General features: G+C 44.2%; 1 protein-coding gene across 1 annotated transcript in view; it reads right to left on the bottom strand.

The window, feature by feature from the left end:
* CHST8 (carbohydrate sulfotransferase 8) overlaps nucleotides 1-13696 on the bottom strand; it is a 1469505-nt gene that overhangs the window by 1324839 nt on the left and 130970 nt on the right. The window lies entirely within an intron of this gene.

Genomic DNA, 13696 nt, shown 5'->3' with positions numbered 1-13696 from the left:
CCTCATCCTCGCCCCAGTGCTTAGTGAATTCTGGGATTTAAAGTCTCATTTCTTTTGTTTTACAATAAGCCATTAGAAGAGTGGGGCTTCGGGGAAAGTTGAACAAGGGGGTTTCCGAGTCTTCCTGTCCTGCTTGCCCCCTCATGTGATCCTCCCTCAGAACACCACCCTCAGGGTCGGGATCAGAAAGCATCTGCCTTTCTGATGCCACATGAGAAGGGTCCCATGCCAGGTTTTCTGAGGGAATCATTGTCGATTCATCACAGTAGGCTCACTGATAATATAAAAAGAGGCATTCAACCACCGAAAGGTTACATCCTACTTTTGCAACCAACAAACTGTGCAAACCTGCCTCATTACATATTGAATTGATAAATATATCACCCTCCCTTTGGAAGATGAAATGCAGTAGGCATGCATTAAAATCTGCAATGATCATTGAGTGCCTTGGGTTCTCAATTAAGAAAGGTTATTTTTCTCTTTTCTTTTATCATTAACAAGAAACATGACTTGAGATGGAAAATTAAATAAGGAAGTCAGAGTTGTTTCCAATAAATATACACTCTGTAGTGTGTAATGTTATCATTTATTGCTGCCTACCTATATGTAAATGGTATTTGTTTGTTTTTTCCTTTATGGGCCGCTATTAAGCCTTATATTAATGAAACATAACTATAAAATGTAAAAACAACCCCAAATTATTTACCCACTGGAGTTCATTCCACACCATTTTACTTTTAAAGCTCTTTTGTTGGAACCAGGCAGACAAAAATCACGTTCACGCCTCACTACTCGAAAACCGAGCTTTTAGTTTTAAGAATGTGGAGCTCATGGGTTCACTTAAAGTAATATTCTGATTACATAGCAGTAATCTTCGTTACACTGAGTCCTACTCTTCTTTATCACAGCCCTTATTCCAGGAGGGTGAACCATGTCTTGGAAATAGGCGACTACACTAAGCCCTCCAACTGCCTTGGATATAAAGTGCCTCACTAATCACCCAATATCCAAGACGTAATTTAACTATTGAAGTCACACGGTACATAGGTCAATGACAGGGGTGTGGGGGGGTCCAGGATAGTAACTAGGAAGAGTAGATATCAGAACAGTAAATTATCAAAATATTACTACTGTGCCTCCCTTCTTCATTACAGTTCATATTGAAGTATATAGAAAGCATTTTCAAGTCTTTGTTCAAACCAGCTGGCCATCCGAGCTTGAGGCATGTAGCCATAGTTCAAAAGAAATTCAGAGTTCAACACACAAGAAGCTGCTAACTTGAAGACTATTTTCCCAAGTACCCCTTACCAAACAGCACCCCCAAGGCAACGATTCTGCATCCAAATACATGCTTTTCAATTTATCACTAGTGGGATATAACCAATATATGCAACCAAACAGTATCCACCTTAGATTAGCACCTATAAGAATGTAATGGCACAATCTGCACAGAAAATACTTTTTCTGTTTCTTCTGTAAAAGAAACCACCTTTAAAAAAACACTATTACTTTGGATTTTGCTGGTCTAGCATAAAATCTTAAATATTAATGAGATACTCTCCATTGTCCATGTAAGTCATAAAATATTAGAAAAGGACAGGAAGGCTCCATACCTTTTTAAGTAAGCTGCCCAGCTGCAGATGTTTAAAAAAGCAAATCATATGCCCAGGCCTGTACTCATTCAAAATTCATGGAAATTACTTAATAACATGCCTTCATGTGTTTTTATCCCTGGGACGACACAGGCTGGATCTCCACTTAAAAAGGTCTCTGGCAAATTAGGATTACTACATCAGTCTCTTTTCCAAATTCTAGAACCTGTAGCTTACAAAGCATTTCGGAGTTAGATTGTATCATTGAGTCTGTGAGCAGCAATTCATAAGGGCTCTTTCTACAGGAATCCAATAGCTGCTGTAAGTAGCTAGTTGTGGCACTGAAATGATACATTTGATACAATGAGGGAGCCCACCTGCCCCCTATGTAGAGAATGCATCCTCTTCTGTCTGCTAATCTAGCGCTGTGTTCCAGCTGTAGAGGGGAATCCTTACCCCCTCTCTTTTGCCACCTTTTTTTATGCCACAGGATCTTAGCAAGGCCTTTACAGACTTTGTACTGTGCTACCAATTCATAACCCCCATTTACCTCTAGATGCAAGAAATAGAACAGGTTCTAGACACAATAGAAATCGGACACCTTCACAGTTATACACTTTGTATTCAAACTCATCAGCAAACGCAAACAAACAATCCTAGTTCACTTATTACAAAAATGCATTTGTAGTAAGCATTTGCATTGGACACACATAAAATGCAGAGAAAGGCACTTCATGTCAATAAGCATTTTGTATTGGGTACATGTGAGAATAAAAGAAACACTGTACATCAATAAGCATTTTACATTTCAAATGTATGTGATGTATGTGATTTTCTCTCTAACCTGGGAAATCCTACCTAGCATTCAATTGTGTTGAAAGCAATGCAACATAAGTACAATTTCATCCCTTGATTACTCCCCGACCCTTGCCAAACATTAGATTGCTAGTGATATTATGAGATTATGACCCCTTCTGCGTGAAAGAACTAACCCCAATCTAATACTCTGAATTCAGCCTACTTCATTGATCCTTTGGTACCATAAGGATCAAGGGAGTTTTGCCTTCTGTGTCCACTCTAACACCTTTGCCAATTACCCTGGCAGAAGGGGTTCCTAATCAATTTGTTACCTACTTATATTTATTTATTTTTACATTTGTTAAGAGCACAAAACCCTCAAGCATCAAGGTGCTGTTACAACCAGGTACATTTCACTTGAGGGGATTGGGGGGAGGAGAACAGCATACACAGTGTTCGATAGCATCTATTGTTCATAGGATTTCTATGTAAAGAACCATGGCTTTAGTGCCTTTCTAAGGGGCCAATAAGATTGTTTCACTCTTAGATGTGGGGGAAGTGCATTCCAATGAGAGGCTGCCACTGTGGGGAAGCTTGACCTTTCACACTTTGCTCGCTTAGACTTGGGCACGATTAGTCTGCAAGTGTATGCCCATCGGACAGGCCTGTCAGACTGGGCTTTCACAAAGCTTTGTTTTAGGTAAGGTGGGACAGAGTTGAAGAGGCATTGGTGTGTGATCAATAACATTTTAAAGATGATTCTTTTCTTGACTGGAAGTCAGTGTGCGCTTCTTCTAGCCTCTGAAATGTGCCCTCTTTTGGGTATGTTGAGAGCTGCTCTGATAGCATTGTTTTGAATCACTTGAAGTTTGTGGAGGTTGTGTACAGAGGTGCCAGCAAAGAGGGCATTACAATAGTAATTCCTAGCTCTGATGGTGGCCCTAGGAATGATGAGGCAGTTGGCCGGTGCTAGGGATGCTCTGGCTGCATTGAGCAATTTTGTGGTGTAGGCAGCCAAGGTAGAAATTACATTGACCTGGCATGTCATGGTGCGCAAGGAGTCGAAATAAACACCAAGTGTTTTGACTTAGGGTAAGACAGATATTGTGAGTCCATCTATGCTGAATTTCTGATATTCGGGGCTGAAGTTGTAGGACACAGAAGGGGGCGCTATCAGAAGGATCTCTGTCTTTTCAATGTTTAGGCAGAAACCGTTGGTTGCCATCCAAGCTTGGATCACTAGGTAGATTTGGTTTAGGGCAAGCAAGTCTTCTGTGTGGTCTCCGGTGAGTTGTAGCAGGATCTGCTTATCATCGTCATAGTTAGTGTAGGAAATGCTGATGTTGTCTAGGAGGTCACACAGAGGGGCTCAGTGAAGATGTTATAGAGGGTGGGGGAAACACAGGAGCATTGGGGCACTCCACAAATGATGGGGGTTGGAGAGGCACAGGCATCCTCAGAGAATACTTTCATGGATCTGTCAGCTAAGAATGAGGCAACCCAGGCAGTGGCCTTGGGGGAGAAATTGGCTGTGGAGGTGAGGTGATGACAGAGTATTTGGTGTTCGATCAAGTCGAAGGCAGCCGAGAGGTCTAAAAGGAGGAGGAGGAGGGCAGGTTTGCCTGCGTCTCTGAAAGAGTCTAGTTGGTTTTTAAGGTCCAGCAAGGCTGATTCAGTTCCATGGCCTGGTTGGAACCTGGATTGGTGAAGGCCTAGGACTTGGTTAGATTCCGGATGATGCTGGATTTTTATGTACGTGGCCCTATTTAGGATCTTTAGTAAAAAGGGACTGTTGTAATGGGGTGGTAGTTGCTTAGGATAGCCAGGTCTACAGTGGTTTCCTAAGGTGAGGGAGGACCCATGCTTCCTTCAGTGATGTGGGGACTGCGTTTGCTGAGAAGGAGGCTTTGTCGCAATCTTTGATGATGGGGGCAAGGCAGATGTGTCCTTTGCATCTGGATGGTTTGAGGCTTTTGAGAATGACTACAACTTCTGATTCTGAGACACAGTGGAAGTGGAAGGGGCTGTTTTGAGGGCAGCGGGATAGGTGGTGGGGTCTTTATTTGAGTTTGCTTTGAGATTATTTTTTCTTGTAGGGTGGCTATTTTCAGATGCAGGGCCTTTTGGATGTTCACGCACCAGGATTTATCCTCGATGATGCCTGTGGGGGGTATTGGCTGGGGACTCCAGTTCCTTAAGAATTGTAAGTAGTTCCTTTGTATTGAAGTTGGTGTTCGAGATTCTGTTGTTGTATGAGGCTGCTTTAGCCTGGATGATGGCTTATTTGTAGGACTTGGCCGTGGCTTTGAATAATTTTTTGAAGGCATCCGTTTGGTATTTTTTCCAGGCCTCGTCTGCCTGGTGCTTCTTGGTCCTCACGTCTGAAGATCCTGGGTGAACCATGAGTTGGCATGTGAGAGGACTTTGGCCTTGCGAGATGCTAGGGGGCCAACTGTGTCCACAGCTGTAGACAGCGTCTTGAGGTAAATATCTCCTAGTACGTATGGGTTGTCAGAGATATGGGATAGGTGGGCGGGTTAACTATCAGAGTGGAGTGATTCTGGCTTGTGTTATTTTACATGAACTCCTAGTACAGGTAGGGGCATGGAGGTGTGGTGGCATGGAGGAATGGTGGCATGAAGTGTGGTGGCATGAAGTGTGCTCTGCGGTTGCAGGATGGCAAAGGCCACTACGAAGTGGTCTGACCAAGGGCATGGGAGATAGTATCGATGTTCACTTTGCAGTGGAGGTCCTCTACCCAGTCGAGGGTGCGACCCTTAGCATGGGTGGGGGAATTTACGCAGTGTGTGAAGCCAAGGGCTTTCAGCGCATTGGCTAGTTCTGTGGCATCACCATCTGTTGGGTTGTTTAGGCCCAGCTTGAGATCTCCTAGGAGGATTATTTTACATGTGGGTTTGCGGTTGGTGGTAAGGACCTGAAGGAGGTTGTACTCGAATTGGTCTAGTGGGCTGGGAGGCCTGTAGATTAAATTGAGGAGCAGTGGTGGCTAGTGAATTTTTAACTGTAGGAGCATAAACATTTGTCCCAGATATGACCGAATGACTGAGTGTAGTGGGGGACCCCATACCACTGATGGGGGGTTTCGGGTCGTCCATGAATTTTTAAAAAATAATCAGTGAAAATGGTGCATTTTAGAGCACACTTTTTAGAAAAATTGGGTAAAAAGCCACATTGTGGGCAATTGGGTTTTGTGGGTTAACTCATGAAAAAATCCAATAGATGCAAGTCAACAACAGGGCACAGGAGCATTTCTCCAATATATTGGGCTTCATGACAAGTTTGCCAGTCTGGAAATAAGGGTGCCGGTAAACACACCAGCACCCTGGTTTCCAGACCGGTAATCTACGGGTTTGCCTGCCGGAGCCACAGTGTCATGGTAAGGAAATCCGCCACGGAAGCACCGGCACCGTTAAGAACCGGTGCTTCCGTGTCCCCATTCCCATAGAGTCCTGCAACTGTTCACCCTGTGGTGTTAACATGTTATTTATTTAACTTTTTTCTGAGAGCTGTAGGACTCTATGGCAATGGGGATTAACAAAATTACCGGCGCCTGACTTCGCAGTGAGCCGGTAGTACCGGAAGTCAGGCGCTGGTAAATTTCTACGGGTCGTGCAGCAACCCGCCGGTAGCACTGGCAGGGTTACCGCCAGACCCATAATGAGGCCTATTTTCGCAGTGCTTTTTACCACAATATGTGCCAGTATAAAACATTAAAACATTTACATTTTCATACTGACTGTGCCCATACATATCCATGCTGACTGCAACATTATACCCTATTATTCTCATATAAGAACATACTCATGTCGACGTTGTGCACAATGTAGTAATGATACTATAGGAAAACATGTCCATGTTTGTTCTGGCAATGTATGGCAGTATCCCCACATAAGAAAATACTCCAGTTGGCTTTACCGTTAATAATGCATGCCGAAGTATGAAAACATGTCCAAACTGGCTTTACTAAAATGCAAGTCGTGCTACATACTAACACTAATCATGCTTGCTTTACCAAAGATGCCCAATACAAAATGTAATACCACAATAAGAAATGGCTAGACAGACTACATTAAAATGCAAGTCTAGCTACATAACACTTATCATGCTTGCTTTATCAACAATGTGCAGAACAAAATGCCATGCATGCTCCATGGTGTGCCAGCTCTTTGAAGTCAGACAAAATCCCAATAATGATGAAAGCGATTATGTGGGATTGTGAGGCACCGAGGGGCACAGGGGTAATACATGTTTATCAACTGCCCATATATCATAGATGCCCAGTAGAAAAATGACAAGGCTGTCCACTGGATCCCCCAGCTCCTCACACATGCACACAATCAATGTGGTTATGTGTGTATGCCAGGCACTGGGGGACTCAGGGCGGGGTTGGTATTTTCTACTGGACATCTTTCAGTGATCTCCAGTAAAGAAATACCATGCCTGACCCATGGGCCTCAACAGCTCCAAACACACACATACACAATCAAAGTGATTATGTGTGTATGCAAGGCGCTGGAGAGACAGGGGGACAGGTATGGTATTTTTTACTGGACATCTATCATAGATGTCGTGTAAAATAATACCATCCACATTCCCTGGGTCCCACAGCACCTCAGACAGAGAGTTGATTTTGGCCAGTGGAGGGGGTGTTTGTGCAACAGAGGCATTTTTAAAACACCTTTGTTGTACAAACCTCCTACCCACACTTGCCAAAGTCATCTCAGACCAGCACAAACACACACACCCACACACACACAGAGCAAGCACTTGCTGTACCATACAGTCACAAGCACTCATCATGCACTCACAACACAAGCATAGACCAATTTAAATAAACATACAAACACACACACATATAAACAACACGCACACAACCTACACACATCAATCACTCTTTCATTCATACGAGCATCCATCATGCACTCTCATAACACAAGCATACACGCACCATCAACATTTAAATACTAAACAAACATACAAACACACACACATACATTTACACAACATGCACACAGAAAGCACTCTCATTCACACCAGCATCCATCATACATTCACCTAACACAAGCATGCACGCACCCATACACAATTCTTTTTTTTTTAAATTAACATAAACAAACTTAACTTCTGCTGCGGGCCCAGAGGTTCCAGTGCCCCAGCCCCCTGCAAGCATGAACAGAAATCAGGACGCTTCCTGGTTCCTGCACATGCATGCAAGGGGCCTCAGCATGGGTCCAGAGACGCCCCACTCCAGCTTACTCTGTCTGTATGTGCAGTTCACCAGCCAGAATTTCAAATGATCCATGCGAGGCTGGGGAAGCAAACCTTGCATGGCTCATTGAGCTTTCGCAGATGGCGAAATGTAACTTTTAAAGGGAAACAAAGTTTCCCTTTCACAGTAAAGAGCACTCCCTCAGCTAAAAAAACTGCTGACGAAGTGCACATATTTTACTGGGCTGGCTCAGAATATACACACAGAATATACTACACAAATTATTTAGCTCATAACCTCTCCTACACAGCCCTTGAGAAGGTAGACCCTCACCCATTCAGTTTCATAGAGGTCCTTTTTTATATCACAATTGGCCTAAACAAGAATATTCTTTGGGGCATGATAGTCATTTTGACAAGATTCACTCACCGAACAGATTTTAATGGCATCTTCTGTTGAACCGCTAGCCGCGGTTTTACTTTTTCACAGCAAAGTGCTAAAGTTCAAATGGTACATGTGCTTATTTGTGCCAGATATCTTAATAGGCAGATATTGTTTGTGATGGAATAGTTCTGCCTCAACTCGACAGAAGGACATGCTTTAGCCGAGTTTACCAAAACAACCTGTTTCATGTGTTGATATGGTAACCAGCAACCTGATCAGTAATTGAATCAAATGAAGGTTTCTTCCAACTTAGTCCTCTTAGGGTCCAAATAGCACAATATTATCAGAGTATGGTTGAATTTTAGAACCCCGACAGGCATAAATCCTGTAATCTCAATAGCATGGCAAAGAGGCAATGCAAGAGGTTTGATAAATGCTGCAAACAATAAGAGAGAAGAGGAGACAAGCCCGTCTCATTCCTTACTCGACCTATACCCTCGCAGGCACTATTTAACCAATCCATTAATTTAGCTATTGATTGGGGGTTTTGTTGCCTGATGCACGTCTAACCATGCTTCACAACAGTGGAAAGGCACAGGGAGGCGAATGAAACAAGACAACATCTACGGCTCAATAAATGGAAAGACATACTTGTACGTTCTGGAAAACCCAGTCACAATATGTGTTAGAAAATAGATTATGATAAAGGTTCAGATGTTGGAGTTTGGAAGGACATGGCTCTGATGATAGGGTGATAGCTGACCCAAGAAACATCAGGGAACCCAGGGCCTGACAAGTATGAAAGGCCTTGACATAGTATCATGATAGGGCCTTTCTGAACCTTACATAGTTTGGTCCCAGTCTACATTTCAGGGGTAGCTTGTTCCATAATACTGGGACTTTCATTGAGAACATTTTCATCCAATGCTCTTTACTTGCTTGAAAGGCAGGATTACTTGGTTTGCGGTGGCCAAATATATGGTTTTTGAGGGAACATACAGTATAATCATGTGTCAGATGATACTGAATTTGGGCACAATACCAAGACAAGTTGTAGGTTAGTGTAAGACATGTGCTATATTAGATGGATGAGTAGTAGTGCGATTTAGGTTAATGGGGATGGGGAAAAAATACTAATTCTGGGAGTAGGAATGGGTAACTAAATAAATTGGCTTAATTTCAGCAAAGTCAATATTCCCTCGGGTGTTGACCGCTCCTCGCCCAGTTGAGAAGGAAATTAATCATAACAAAAAAAATCAGGTAGATAGAGAAGAACTCAAAAGGGTGATAACAAAGTCTCACAATGTTTTTAAAAAGTGGGGTCTCCACTGTCCATTACTAAAGGATGGGAAAATCAATCAAAATATGAGCAGAGCAACTCAAAATTAAATTGAGAAAAGAACAGTTTCTCACAAAAGTACAAAAGACTTAGCTTTTCCTTGATGTGGTAACAAGGATGTGTCAAAAATCCTGATCTTTGTTTTTGAGTTGTGGATGTTGAGGTTCCCGCTTTTCCGAGGTCCAAACCCCATTGCTTTGGTGAAGTCTCAAGTTTTCCTGTAGCTGTTTAAAGTTCATTCTCCCCCTAAAGTTGATGGGTTGGTATTTACCTCCTGGTAACTTCCCCACTCTACGGTCCTGGTCTCCGGGACACACCCCTGCCCGCTAAACCCACCATAACCGTCCTGTCTCACATGATGAAGTATCGACAATCAAATTCCCCTTCCCACCTCTATTCTGTGTGGGCAGCTGGAATCTCCCTAATCTTATTGGCTAGTTGAAGTAGCCGTTTTCCTACTTTGCCTCAGATAGTGCAGATCTCTCTCCCCCTCTAAACAAATGACACAGCCCAACATCCATATCTCTAGGTTAGGGGATGCTTTCTATCCTCCCAATGGCCCCCTGTCTCTAATTTGTCTCCTTCAGACCTCCAATGCCCATCATTCTACATGGTAAATCTCCTTCACTATCTTCCACTCCAAATGCTACCTCCCACTAATACAATTCTCTCTTAATGATAACCCCCTGCATCCAGTACAGCTCTCTCTCTCAATGAATACCTTCCTCCTCCTAATAACAGCCTTCCTTCTCCAATACAATTCCTACCTGATGACAACCTTCCTCATCTAATACAATTCCGTCCTGATGACAGCCTTCCTCATCCTCTATAACTTCCCTCTGACCCCTTTCCAGTCAATATACCATTCTCATACCTACAATCTCCAAACACCTTTCTCCATCTCCTTCTTGAATACCCCACACACAAACTGAGCAGGCTGGCTTTTATCATCTAGTCTCTCCTGCCCTTTGGTGGTAATCAATTAATCTTTTATAGGGCGCTTAATACTGGCATCCAGTCTCTAAGCGTGGGACCACGATTCAAACCTTTGTTGCTCTGCATGGTGTTGCTTCCAAGACGAGCACGTTGACCCTGAACTATCCTCCTGGTATTTGGGCACATAGACTGAACCTATGTAACGTTGGCTTTGTTGGTTTGTAATTGGGCTATGTGGCTCTGTTCATGTGGGCAGACAGGTGACTGGCATGAGGATTTATATCAAGGCATGCAGGCCATTTTGGGAAATTCTCTAGACAGGTGGCTATCTTCCTTTCAACCCTTTGTGCACTCTGCTGGCATTGCCTGCAATAAAGTGTATTGCCTTGCCACCCATAATGCGAACCCAAGGGCAGGGAAACCTTTGGTAAGCCAGGGTGCAGCTTAGTGTGAATGGAATGCTCTTGGTGTAGGAAACAGTATTTTTCATCTGCTGTGAGCCGAGCGGCATAAAAATGAGCGTTTGTTCACAGAGAAGGTGAGCATATGCGTATTTCCACTGATCTAACTTTTTGAGTGACACTGGGCCTCATTACGAGTTTGGAGGCAGCCATGGAGCTCTTAGCTCCATGGCTGCCTCCAAACCGGGCTCCATTACCGGGTTCCTGCAATCAGGAATAACCGGGTCATTCCGACCGTAATAGGGCTCAATGGGAATGGGGGAGGAGGTAATAACAGGCAGATTTCAACTGGCCCGTTGTTACCTCCCTTTTCCCCTCGCGGGACCCGGAAAGGACGCCTGGTTTTACCAGGCATCTAATCCAGGTCCCGCAAAGGGAAGCTTGTAATCGGCGCTCCCGTAATGAAGGGGGCCGGTCCCGTACCGGCCCCCTTCATTACGGGAGCGCCAGGGTCATAATGAGGCCTGGACTGCTGCAGGCTAGGTCGATGTGGTTTATTATAGAAATTAATCTCCCTGAAGGAAAAATGCATCAAAGCACTTGTCGGTTACCGCGGGGCTACAAAACTCTGAAAGGGAAACATTTGCGACTATGAGGGGCTTTTGAGTCTGGCCATGGAACTGAATAACTCTCCCTCAGGAGCACTGCTATAGTTTTTCTTAGGACTGGCCTTCATGCGTTTGTCTTTGACCACCTTATAATGGATGTCTCCTAAGGCTGTTGACGTGTGAATGTTCCTGTGACTACTCTTCATGTGTGTCTTCGACCTCCTTACAGTGGTGGTCTCTGGCGGTAGTTGGTGTTAATGTAACAGCCTTTTGGGTGTCTGGCTTTGACCGCCTTACAGTGGTTAGGGGTCTTTGATGTGTCAGTGTTCCTTTGACTGCCCTCTTCCTTAGACCAGGAAACAAGTGAGGGTAGTCAGTGGATCTGTTGTACACCTCCTTCTAGTCCAAAACCCAGTAACTGAGGGTAGCCCACCATCTCTTTGACCACCCTACTGTAAGTGCTTTAGGCAGGGGTCTTTGTCACACAGGGATTCTGGCCCCTGCCGCAATAGCCTGCTGAATGCCTAAAAAATGCAGTCCGATGGCATGATGGGCAAAACCCAAGCTGGCCAATGAGCACAACAGCTGAGCAAGTTAGAGTGAAGTTTGAGAATGTGCTCAGCCTGCCAACCTATACTTTAAAGAAGTTAGAAGGAGTGCTCAAACAGCTGTTTCTCTAAACCAAAGGTTCTTGCCTCCCATAAACATTAGCACTAAGCTTATCGAAATATGTGGAAACTCCAGGTCTCCAGATTGTCCCTTCCCAGATCTATTCATTCCAAGATCCTTGTGACACATACGGTATGATGTACCTAAATGAGAGAAAGAGAAAGCAGCAAGGTCTGACAGTGGCAATGTGAATGTAAAATGGCACCCGTCTGGAAGACTCATGTTTTGGAACACCAGAGAACACCCAATCACCTGGCTGTAGGCCTTCCCATGTGTTTACATGACTTCTAATGCTTTGTAAGGATGTTTAAGCCTTTTCACAAGCCTTGCTATACAATGTTATGATCTGCTATATGTAGTTTTAGGTTTGTCTACTCACAAAGGCCTCTCAGTGCTCCCCACACTAATATACTCAAATTCTATGTTCCAACACATAATGGCTATACCATTTAAGCCACCCTCCAAACATCAGTACACTGCACCTCTACATTTAAGTTACTTGCTTCATCCCAGGTCAATGCATCCTATGGGCACAAGAGGCTCCCCCTTGGACACAAATGCCTCTGTGCCCTCTGTGATGAATTGACATGGGCCCTGTAGGAATACAAGGTTACGTAGAACTTTAAACGCCCACTCAGCACTCACACTTCCACAAACCAAGAGAAAACACAACCATAAAGCTAAAACCAGGCCCAGACAAGATCTTTACCGCTTTCACCTTTTGTGGCAACGTGGACTGATGGAAGGCTATACTCTTAAGAGGGGTGTCAATGTGGTTCAGTAGCAGCCTAAACAGGGAAGTATTACAGTCCAAAATAAAGGAATGTCCAATCAAGGTTCTATAAAAATATATACACTTTAAAGGCAGTATGTAAAATAATAACCAACTAGAAAAACACTACATAAAACCCACCGCTGAGGAGCAAATACAGACAAGTAAAGGTAGTAGATGCAGCACTCTAGCTAATGAATCAGGGGGAAAGACAAGCAAAGCAATAATGAACTTGAAGGAAAGGGATATGTACTTGTGAGCGGAAAGTGGCCTAACCAGTCTCCAGGGCCCATAAATGGACCAAGGGGGTAGTTAGCAGTTAATAGTGCCTTGTTTGCAGCTCTTGATGGTGTGGCGCTGCCAAACCAGACTTCTTGGCACTGTGTGAAAATCGGTAGAGAACAAAAGGCAGCAACAGAGAGTCTTCCGGGTTCAAATGTGCTCGACAGTTCTTGAAACACGCTCTAAGCAGTTCAAAGGCAAAAAAACATTAAGGTCCCTGCTGTCTTAGCTTACAGGGTGCTGTGATTCCCAATCCAGGGGCTCAGGGACAAGATGGGTTCTTGTTCTCAGGCTTCCAAACATGGATGAGGCTGGCACACAATAGCACTTAGGTCCTGGGTACCAATGTGGCAGGCAGCGAGGTGGCCTTGCTCCAGTAGATTTCATTGGTTACTGTGAATCCCACTCCAAGGACTCAGGGACAAAGTGGGTTCTTGTTCTTGAGCTCCCAAACACAGGGGAGGCTGGCACACAACTGCTCCAACATGTTGAGGTACTGGGCACCGCTGTGACTGGCAGAGAGGCAGGTCCTGGTCCAGCAGCAGATTACCCCAATGGTCCATTGGGATGGTTAGGGGACAGCACCCTCCTCTGCCTTCCTTGGAACACCTGCCTTCATCTCATACCTGGAAGACTCTGGAAAGGACTGCTCTAACAGCAGGGTTCAACAAAATCTTAGCAAGTG

Source organism: Ambystoma mexicanum, chromosome 1q (assembly GCF_040938575.1).
Source record: "Ambystoma mexicanum isolate Mex_15411 chromosome 1q, UKY_AmexF1_1, whole genome shotgun sequence".
Taxonomy (NCBI): domain Eukaryota; kingdom Metazoa; phylum Chordata; class Amphibia; order Caudata; family Ambystomatidae; genus Ambystoma; species Ambystoma mexicanum.
This window is presented reverse-complemented; position numbering and strand designations above follow the sequence as displayed.